Here is a 9907-nt window from a genome sequence, read left to right as displayed (position 1 = left end):
AGCCGTAGGAGAGCCTCGCTCTGACCCGGGGTTCACGCGGCGCGGGTCCCGGTTTCCACCCCCCGGGGGGAGTGGGACCGGGGCCACTCTCGTGTGGCTCTCCCCTCTCGTAGGCTGAGGGGCGGCCGGGTGGGCCGTAACCGAGGAAAGGTGCGTTTCGCGGGGCCGGGTGGCCGCGACGGGCCGGGGGCGTCTCCGCCCTCGGTCGCCGAGGCCCTCGCCGGCCGCCGGTGGCGGACCTTCGCGTCTGACGGACCGTCTGAGTCTCCCGCGGAAAGGGTCGGGCGGGCTCCGGAGAGCCCCCCTGGAGGCGAGAGCGCCGGGTCGGGGAGGAACCGACCGCCCATGGCGGCCGACGCGCTAACGTCGGCCGGGCGGAGGCCTGCCCCAGGCGCAGTTCGATTTCCAGAATCTCAGGGCCATGACACACAAAGCGTATCCGGGCGTCACCCCGTAACGGGTCATTAAGGCTGAGACGTGGGCGGCCCTGTCCCGCCCGGGGTTTCGTTTAGCGGCCGACGCCGGTTCGTTTTGCGGCCGAACGACGCCGGTTCGTTTAGCGGCCGAACGAAGCCGGCTCGTTTAACGGCCGAGGCCAGCCGGGTTCGTCCCTTCCTTGGATGATTTACCATTCGTAATAAGAATCGTCACTACCTCAGTGCAGAGGGACTTTTTCGAGGCATTTGTGTCCGCTCGAGAGGCCTCTCGCTGGGCTCGAGAGGTCCTGGGATCCGGTAGCCTATCACCTTGGAGAGTCAGCGAGGTGCTCTTCCCTATATACCCGATGGCACCTGTTCGGGCCACCGTCCCCTGCTGGACGGGGCCCGGCTCTGTACCGCCCCAGACAGAGCGCCTTCGTCGGTCACGAAGGCAGGGTCGTGGACCCTGGAAGCGCACGAGCCACCCGACTCGGCTTCCATAGCGGCTGGCGGCCCTGGCCCGCCCGAGACGAAGCGCCTTCGTCGGTCAGACAGATAGGGTCGAGGACCCTGGAAGTGCGAGAGCCACCCGACTCGACTTCCACGGCGGCCCGGAGGCCGGGCCCGTCCCCGTCCGTGCCCGGGGACGGGGCACCTTCGTCGGTCAAACGCGTTGGTCTTGGACCCTGGAAGTGCACGAGCCACCCGACTCGACTTCCATAGCGGTCGGCGGCCCCGTACCGCCCCAGACAGAGCACCTTCGTCGGTCACGAAGAGAGGGTCTTGGACCCTGGAAGTGCACGAGCCACCCGACTCGACTTCCATAGCGGTCGGCGGCCCTGTCCCGCCCCAGACGATGCACCTTCGTCTGTCACACAGATAGGGTCTTGGACCCTGGAAGCCGTCCCCCTCGACTTCCGTAACGGTCGGCGGCCCTGTCCCGCCGCAGACGGGTCACCACTCCGTCTGTCTGTAGGGTCTTGGACCCTGGAAGCCGCCCCACTCGACTTCCATCGCGGTCGGCGGCCCTGGCCCGCCGCAGACGGGTCGCCACTCCGTCTGTCTGTAGGGTCTTGGACCCTGGAAGCCGCCCCACTCGACTTCCATCGCGGTCGGCGGCCCTGGCCCGCCGCAGACGGGTCGCCACTCCGTCTGTCTGTAGGGTCTTGGACCCCGGAAGCCGCCTCACTCGACTTCCATCGCGGTCGGCGGCCCTGTCCCGCCGCAGACGGTGTGCCACTCCGTCTGTCACACAGATACATAAGGGTGTCTCGGAACCCCGGACGCCGACCGAGACGAAACGCGTGGGGTCGGTGCGCCCGAGAGGGTAGGGTGCCCCGGGGCCGGCCGCTCGCCCGACCGGCTTCCGGGACTCCTTGACCGCTCGGGAGACCTATCCACGCGCCCGCCCGACCGGCGGCCGGGGGCCCTCGACCGCCACACGCGTACCGACGACCGGGGGGTTTCCGTTTTACGGCCGACGCCGAGATCCTTCGACGGTTCCAACATGGGTTGTTACGCTTTTGTGTTCGCCCGTGTCTGAGCATATATGGTCGGGTCGAACCTTTGAGGCCGTAGCCTGGAGATCCAGGGCGGATCTTATCTCACAACACGTGTGTCTTTGAGGCCGTAGCCTAGATCCAGAGACTTTAGGATCTTTTTAGCAGTTTTAAGGCCGTAGCCTTGATCCAGGGCGGATCTTTTGAGCAGCTTTAAGGCCGTAGCCTTGATCCAGGGCGGATCTTTTCACAGGTTTTAAGCCGAAGCGCCTTGATCCAGGGACTTTTGGATCTTTTTTTGCCGTTTTTAGGCCGTAGCCTTGATCCAGGGCGGATCGTTTTGCGGCCGTAGCCGAGTTCCATCACCCAAGGTAGCTTTAGTTTTTAGGCATTAGCCTTGATGATCCAGGGCGGATCGTTTTGCGGCCGTAGCCGAGTTCCATCACCCAAGGTAGCTTTAGTTTTTAGGCATTAGCCTTGATATGATCCAGGCCGGATCTTTCCGCCTAGGCGGCATGCGGATATGGGTTACCCGTCTTTCGACACTCGCCCGGGGCGCTGCCTCACATCAGACGCCCTTCGTCCGTTCCAACCGTTCCAGTTCTTTTAACGGTTTTTCGTTCATCGCACACCGACGCGCACAGACCTTTCTTGGGATCTGCCGCAGGGAGGGAGGACGCTGGAGGTCCACTTTCGAAGCAACCCATCCCTATATACCCGATGGCACCTGTTCAAACGACCGCCCCTTGAGAGAAGGGGCCCTTCCCGTGGCTCGTCCGGGAGGAGGCGCCCGCGTCGGAAGGCGCCGTAAGGTCGGAGACCCTGGAAGTGCACGAGTCACCCGCTTTTACCTCCAGGCCCTCTGTCGTACTTCTCGTGTCCGCTCACGAGACCTCGTTTCGGCTTTATGGAAGTGCACGAGTCACCCGCTTTTGCCTTTTCTGGAAGTGCACGAGTCACCCGCTTTTGCTTCCAGGCCCTCTGTCGTACTTCTCGTGTCCGCTCACGAGACCTCTCTTCGGCCTGGGGGTGCGCCACGTACACCCCCGCGTCCGCATTCGAGTCACCTCTTCGGGCTCATGAGGTAGGGTCGGTGACCCTGGAAGTCAGAGACTTCCAGGCCTTCTGTCGTACACCCTCGCGTCCGCTCACGAGACCTCTCTTCGGCCTGGGGGTGCGCCACGTACACCCTCCCGCGTCCGCTTTCGAGTCACCCATCTGGGCTACGGAGGTAGGGACGTGTGCCCTGGAAGAACCAGACTTCCAGGAGGGAGGGCCGCCCTGTCAGGCCCGCTTTCGAGTCACCCATCTGGGCTACGGAGGTAGGGACGGGTGCCCTGGAGGAACCAGACTTCCAGGAGGGAGGGCCGCCCTGTCAGGCCCGCTTTCGAGTCACCCATCTGGGCTACGGAGGTAGGGACGGGTGCCCTGGAGGAACCAGACTTCCAGGAGGGAGGGCCGCCCTGTCAGGCCCGCTTTCGAGTCACCCATCTGGGCTACGGAGGTAGGGACGTGTGCCCCGGAGGAACCGGACTTCCAGGAGGGAGGGCCGCCCTGTCAGGCCCGCCTCGGAGTCACCTCTCTGGGCTAAGGAGGCAGGGACGTGTGCCCTGGAGGAACCAGACTTCCAGGAGGGAGGGCCGCCCTGTCAGGCCCGCTTTCGAGTCACCCATCTGGGCTACGGAGGTGGGGACGGGTGCCCTGGAGGAACCAGACTTCCAGGAGGGAGGGCCGCCCTGTCAGGCCCGCCTCGGAGTCACCTCTCTGGGCTAAGGAGGCAGGGACGTGTGCCCTGGAGGAACCAGACTTCCAGGAGGGAGGGCCGCCCTGTCAGGCCCGCTTTCGAGTCACCCATCTGGGCTACGGAGGTGGGGACGGGTGCCCTGGAGGAACCAGACTTCCAGGAGGGAGGGCCGCCCTGTCAGGCCCGCCTCGGAGTCACCTCTCTGGGCTAAGGAGGCAGGGACGTGTGCCCTGGAGGAACCAGACTTCCAGGAGGGAGGGCCGCCCTGTCAGGCCCGCCTCGGAGTCACCTCTCTGGGCTAAGGAGGCAGGGACGTGTGCCCTGGAGGAACCAGACTTCCAGGAGGGAGGGCCGCCCTGTCAGGCCCGCTTTCGAGTCACCCATCTGGGCTACGGAGGTAGGGACGTGTGCCCTGGATGAACCGGACTTCCAGGAGGGAGGGCCGCCCTGTCAGGCCCGCTTTCGAGTCACCCATCCGGGCTACGGAGGTAGGGACGTGTGCCCTGGAGGAACCAGACTTCCAGGAGGGAGGGCCGCCCTGTCAGGCCCGCCTCGGAGTCACCTCTCTGGGCTAAGGAGGCAGGGACGTGTGCCCTGGAGGAACCAGACTTCCAGGAGGGAGGGCCGCCCTGTCAGGCCCGCCTCGGAGTCACCTCTCTGGGCTAAGGAGGCAGGGACGTGTGCCCTGGATGAACCGGACTTCCAGGAGGGAGGGCCGCCCTGTCAGGCCCGCTTTCGAGTCACCCATCTGGGCTACGGAGGTAGGGACGTGTGCCCTGGAGGAACCAGACTTCCAGGAGGGAGGGCCGCCCTGTCAGGCCCGCCTCGGAGTCACCTCTCTGGGCTAAGGAGGCAGGGACGTGTGCCCTGGATGAACCGGACTTCCAGGAGGGAGGGCCGCCCTGTCAGGCCCGCTTTCGAGTCACCCATCTGGGCTACGGAGGTAGGGACGTGTGCCCTGGAGGAACCAGACTTCCAGGAGGGAGGGCCGCCCTGTCAGGCCCGCCTCGGAGTCACCTCTCTGGGCTAAGGAGGCAGGGACGTGTGCCCTGGAGGAACCGGACTTCCAGGAGGGAGGGCCGCCCTGTCAGGCCCGCTTTCGAGTCACCCATCTGGGCTACGGAGGTAGGGACGTGTGCCCCGGAGGAACCAGACTTCCAGGAGGGAGGGCCGCCCTGTCAGGCCCGCCTCGGAGTCACCTCTCTGGGCTAAGGAGGCAGGGACGTGTGCCCTGGAGGAACCGGACTTCCAGGAGGGAGGGCCGCCCTGTCAGGCCCGCTTTCGAGTCACCCATCTGGGCTACGGAGGTAGGGACGGGTGCCCCGGAGGAACCAGACTTCCAGGAGGGAGGGCCGCCCTGTCAGGCCCGCCTCGGAGTCACCTCTCTGGGCTAAGGAGGCAGGGACGTGTGCCCTGGAGGAACCGGACTTCCAGGAGGGAGGGCCGCCCTGTCAGGCCCGCTATCGAGTCACCCATCTGGGCTACGGAGGTGGGGACGTGTGCCCTGGAGGAACCAGACTTCCAGGAGGGAGGGCCGCCCTGTCAGGCCCGCCTCGGAGTCACCTCTCTGGGCTACGGAGGTAGGGACGTGTGCCCTGGAGGAACCGGACTTCCAGGAGGGAGGGCCGCCCTGTCAGGCCCGCCTCGGAGGCCTCCCCTCGGGCAGGGGAGGCAGGGTCGGGGACCCTGGAGGAACCGGACTTCCAGGAGGGAGGGCCGCCCTGTCAGGCCCGCCTCGGAGGCCTCCCCTCGGGCAGGGGAGGCAGGGTCGGGGACCCTGGAGGTGCCGGACCTCCAGGGGGACGGAGGCCGAACCCGTGGCCGGGGAGGGTGAGCCTTGCCGGGCTAGGCTCGCGCGGGTTCGAAGGCCTGGTTCGAGAGGACCCCTTCCCCTATATACCCGATGGCACCTGTTCACACTACTGCCCTTTCGAGAGGGGACCCCGACCGGTCCGCGGCCGGGACGGCGCACCTCGGTCGGCCTCGGCGAGTGGGTCGGGGTGCCTGGAGGTGCGCGAGCGGCCCGCCTGGAAGTGCGCGAGCCACCCGACTCTGGCGGCCGGCGCCCCCGGGCCCGTGCCCGCGGCCGACTCGTCTGACCCGGCATCGTCAAGGTCACCAATACCACGGAGCGTCTACGACGCCCCGTTTCCGAGATATCGGCCAATGAACTGCCGGGCGCCGTATCTCGGCCGGGGAAGGTCCTACGGACTCGGGGCCGGGCTCGTCGGAAAGGTCTCGCCCGGGGCTTTCCGACGAGACCGGCCGCGGGTCCGTGCGACCCCGGGGGCCCGAGATACTTCCGGTCGAAAATTCGAATTTCGTTACCGCGCTGCTCCGGCGCCCCGGGTCCGGGGCCTTCGCCCTTCGGGTGGGTGGCTCCTCCGCGGGGGGCCTTTCGAACGAGCCCACCCGCGCGTCGCTAGCCCTTTCCGGGGCCGAGATACGGCCTACCCCCGCGGGATTTTCCCACGGCCGTTTCTCGGGCGCCTCGGGTCCGGGGCCTTCGCCCTTCGGGTCGGTCGCTATGCCGGAGGGGAGCTTTCGAACGAGCCCTCCCTCGAGTCTCTGGCCCTTTCCCGGGCCGAGATACGGGCGGGTGGTCGCGGAATTTTCGCTCGTCCGGGGCTCCGGCGCCCCTAGCGTCCGCCTCGGAGGTCGCCCGGACGCGCGGCCGGTCTCGTTCGAAAGGTCCGTCCCGGGGCTTTCCGACGAGCCCGGCCTCGGGTCCGTGCGACCCCGCCCGCCGGAGATACGTCCGGTCGAAGCTCGCGGAAATTCCCGCGGCCGTATCTCGGGCGCCTCGGGTCCGGGGCCTTCGCCCTTTGGGTCGGTCGCTCCGCCGGAGGGGGCCTTTCGAACGAGCCTACCCGCGAGCCTCTAGCCCCTTCCCCGGCCGAGATACGGCGGTCTGTGCCCGGATTTTCCCACGGCCGTTTCTCGGGCGCCTCGGGTCCGGGGCCTTCGCCCTTCGGGTCGGTCGCTATGCCGGAGGGGAGCTTTCGAACGAGCCTACCCGCGAGCCTCTAGCCCTTTCCCCGGCCGAGATACGGCGGTCTGTGCCCGGATTTTCCCACGGCCGTTTCTCGGGCGCCTCGGGTCCGGGGCCTTCGCCCTTCGGGTCGGTCGCTATGCCGGAGGGGGGCTTTCGAACGAGCCTACCCGCGAGCCTCTAGCCCTTTCCCCGGCCGAGATACGGCGGTCCCTCCCCGGATTTTCCCACGGCCGTTTCTCGGGCGCCTCGGGTCCGGGGCCTTCGCCCTTCGGGTCGGTCGCTATGCCGGAGGGGAGCTTTCGAACGAGCCTACCCGCGAGCCTCTAGCCCTTTCCCCGGCCGAGATACGGCGGTCTGTGCCCGGATTTTCCCACGGCCGTTTCTCGGGCGCCTCGGGTCCGGGGCCTTCGCCCTTCGGGTCGGTCGCTATGCCGGAGGGGGGCTTTCGAACGAGCCTACCCGCGAGCCTCTAGCCCTTTCCCCGGCCGAGATACGGCGGTCCCTCCCCGGATTTTCCCACGGCCGTTTCTCGGGCGCCTCGGGTCCGGGGCCTTCGCCCTTCGGGTCGGTCGCTATGCCGGAGGGGAGCTTTCGAACGAGCCTACCCGCGAGCCTCTAGCCCTTTCCCCGGCCGAGATACGGCGGTCTGTGCCCGGATTTTCCCACGGCCGTTTCTCGGGCGCCTCGGGTCCGGGGCCTTCGCCCTTCGGGTCGGTCGCTATGCCGGAGGGGGGCTTTCGAACGAGCCTACCCGCGAGCCTCTAGCCCTTTCCCCGGCCGAGATACGGCGGTCCCTCCCCGGATTTTCCCACGGCCGCAGCACGGGCGCCTTTGCTCGGATCGACTCGCCCTTTGGGTCGGTCGCTCCACGCGAGGGGACCTTTCGAACGAGCCTACCCGCGAGCCTCTAGCCCTTTCCCCGGCCGAGATACGGCGGTCCCTCCCCGGATTTTCCCACGGCCGCAGCTCGGGCGCCCTTGCTCGGATCGACTCGCCCTTCGGGTCGGTTGCTCTACCGGAGCGGCCCTATCCAACGAGCCAACCCGCTTCTCTCTAACCCTAAGCCCGGCCGAGATACGGCGGTCCCTCCGCGGATTTTCCCACGGCCGCAGCTCGGGCGCCTTTGCTCGGATCGACTCGCCCTTTGGGTCGGTTGCTCTACCGGAGCGGCCCTATCCAACGAGCCAACCCTCGTCTCTCTAACCCTAAGCCCGGCCGAGATACGGCGGTCCCTCCGCGGATTTTCCCACGGCCGCAGCTCGGGCGCCTTTGCTCGGATGAACTCGCCCTTTGGGTCGGTTGCTCTACCCGAGCGGACCTTTCCAACGAGCCAACCCTCGTCTCTCTAACCCCAAGCCCGGCCGAGATACGGGGTACCACCGCCTGACCTTTAAACGGCCGTAACTCGGGCGCCTTTGCTCGGATCGACTCGCCCTTTGGGTCGGTTGCTCTACCGGAGCGGCCCTATCCAACGAGCCAACCCTCGTCTCTCTAACCCTAAGCCCGGCCGAGATACGGGGTACCACCGCCTGACCTTTAAACGGCCGTAACTCGGGCGCCTTTGCTCGGATCGACTCGCCCTTTGGGTCGGTTGCTCCACCCGAGGGGACCTTTCCAACGAGCCAACCCTCGTCTCTCTAACCCTAAGCCCGGCCGAGATACGGGGTACCACCGCCTGACCTTTAAACGGCCGTAACTCGGGCGCATTTGCTCGGATCGACTCGCCCTTTGGGTCGGTTGCTCCACCCGAGGGGACCTTTCCAACGAGCCAACCCTCGTCTCTCTAACCCTAAGCCCGGCCGAGATACGGGGTACCACCGCCTGACCTTTAAACGGCCGTAACTCGGGCGCATTTGCTCGGATCGACTCGCCCTTTGGGTCGGTTGCTCTACCCGAGGGGACCTTTCGAACGAGCCTACCCGCTTCTCCCTAACCCCAAGCCCGGCCGAGATACGGCGGTCCCTCCGCGGATTTTCCCACGGCCGCAGCTCGGACGCCCTTGCTCGGATCGACTCGCCCTTTGGGTCGGTTGCTCTACCGGAGCGGCCCTTTCCAACGAGCCAACCCTCGTCTCTCTAACCCTAAGCCCGGCCGAGATACGGGGCACCACCGCCTGACCTTTAAACGCCCGTAGCTCCGGCGCACAAAGTCCCAGGACTTCGCCCTTTGGGTCGGTTGCTCCACCGGAGGGGACCTTTCCAACGAGCCAACCCTCGTCTCTCTAACCCTAAGCCCGGCCGAGATACGGGGTACCACCGCCTGACCTTTAAACGGCCGTAACTCGGGCGCCTTTGCTCGGATCGACTCGCCCTTTGGGTCGGTTGCTCCACCCGAGGGGACCTTTCGAACGAGCCTACCCGCTTCTCCCTAACCCCAAGCCCGGCCGAGATACGGCGGTCCCTCCGCGGATTTTCCCACGGCCGCAGCTCGGACGCCCTTGCTCGGATCGACTCGCCCTTTGGGTCGGTTGCTCTACCGGAGCGGCCCTTTCCAACGAGCCAACCCTCGTCTCTCTAACCCTAAGCCCGGCCGAGATACGGGGCACCACCGCCTGACCTTTAAACGCCCGTAGCTCCGGCGCACAAAGTCCCAGGACTTCGCCCTTTGGGTCGGTTGCTCCACCGGAGGGGACCTTTCCAACGAGCCAACCCGCGTCTCTCTAACCCCAAGCCCGGCCGAGATACGGGGCACCACCGCCTGACCTTTAAACGCCCGTAGCTCGGGCGCCTTGGGTCGGATCGACTCGTCCCTTGGGTCGGTTGCTCTACCGGAGCGGACCTATCCAACGAGCCAACCCGCGCCTCTCTAACCCTAAGCCCGGCCGAGATACGGAGTACCACCCCTTGATATTCCCACGGCCGTAGCTCCGGAGCCCTTTGCCGCAGCCCTTCGGGACACCCACCCTCGGACGCCCCGCGGAGGGACCTTTCCAACGAGCCAACCCTCGCCTCTCTAACCCTTTCCCCGGCCGAGATACGGGGTACCACCCCTTGATATTCCCACGGCCGTAGCTCCGGAGCCCTTCGCCGCAGCCCTTCGGGACACCCACCATCGGACGCCCCGCGGAGGGACCTTTCCAACGAGCCAACCCTCGCCTCTCTAACCCTTTCCCCGGCCGAGATACGACCCCGAGAACCGTGGCACCTCTACCCGACCACAGTGCACCCGAGGCCGGCCTCGGACCCCCGAGGACGGTGGCACCTCTACCCGACCACAGTGCACCCGAGGCCGGCCCCGGACCCCCGAGGAC

The sequence above is a fragment of the Paramisgurnus dabryanus genome, unplaced genomic scaffold, assembly GCF_030506205.2.
Source record: "Paramisgurnus dabryanus unplaced genomic scaffold, PD_genome_1.1 h2tg000237l_1_41543__unordered_in_group15, whole genome shotgun sequence".
NCBI classification, from domain to species: Eukaryota; Metazoa; Chordata; class Actinopteri; order Cypriniformes; family Cobitidae; genus Paramisgurnus; species Paramisgurnus dabryanus.
Note: the sequence above shows the minus strand (reverse complement) of the source record.